Raw genomic sequence first — 897 nt, 5'->3', positions numbered from 1 at the left:
TTTGGCTAGATACTGATCAGATTAAGCGACGCTTGTTTGGGCAATAACTGGACAGCAAATTTAGTCAGTTTCTAGCTAGTTATTGGTCAGTTTTTAACTGAATTTTTCAAAATATTTTTTGAAAAAAATTTTAAAAATAATTAAAATAAGAACTTTTTTTCACTTATTATCATTTTTTAACATTTATAAACTTCAAATAACTTTTATCAAACACTCATAATTTTTAAATATATTTTTATTATAATTTTTTTCAAGTTGCAATGGTGGGTTTTGAACCTGGATCGCTGGATTATGAGTCTCGTTTCTTGTCCGTCATACTACTTCGAAGTACCGATATACAATGCTTTTTATTACCTATATAAGGTATAATCAATTATTGCATTACTTTTATAAATTATTTGTTATTAAATCTATTAATTATCTCTTAATTTTTTTTTAATTGTAATTAATAGTAAAAAACATAAATAAATACAAATAAAAAAATAATGTAAAAAATGTAAATATCTATATTTTTCATAAAATAATACATATATACATTTTCAGAATGCAATAGAGATCAAAATAGCATTATAAAAATTATTAAACCACTCAATGTTTGTAACAAATTATATTATTAACCGGTATTTATTCAGTGCTCAAATAATTCATCCCATTCCATAGTATACTCACACCATATTCATACCCATCTCATACCGATGCCGAATTCATACTGTCCTATATGAGTCCTATGTATTATCATTCTTGCCCTATGTGTGTTACCTATATGTATACATTTTTATATGGGACTGTTACGGTCCCATATGGGGCTATTACGATCTTACGTAGAACCTTCATGGTCCTTCACAGGACCTTTATGGTCCTTCATGGAATCTTCATGGTCCTTCACTGGACCTTCAA

At 27.2% G+C, this 897-nt stretch overlaps 1 protein-coding gene across 1 annotated transcript in view; it reads left to right on the top strand.

The window, feature by feature from the left end:
- Positions 1–897, top strand: part of LOC105451277 (mediator of RNA polymerase II transcription subunit 15-like) — a 17,265-nt gene that overhangs the window by 10,609 nt on the left and 5,759 nt on the right. The gene's annotated exons all lie outside the window — the stretch shown is intronic.

The sequence above is a fragment of the Wasmannia auropunctata genome, unplaced genomic scaffold (assembly GCF_000956235.1).
Source record: "Wasmannia auropunctata unplaced genomic scaffold, wasmannia.A_1.0 LD336053.1, whole genome shotgun sequence".
NCBI lineage: Eukaryota > Metazoa > Arthropoda > Insecta > Hymenoptera > Formicidae > Wasmannia > Wasmannia auropunctata.
Note: the sequence above shows the minus strand (reverse complement) of the source record. Positions and strands in the feature narration are given on the sequence as shown.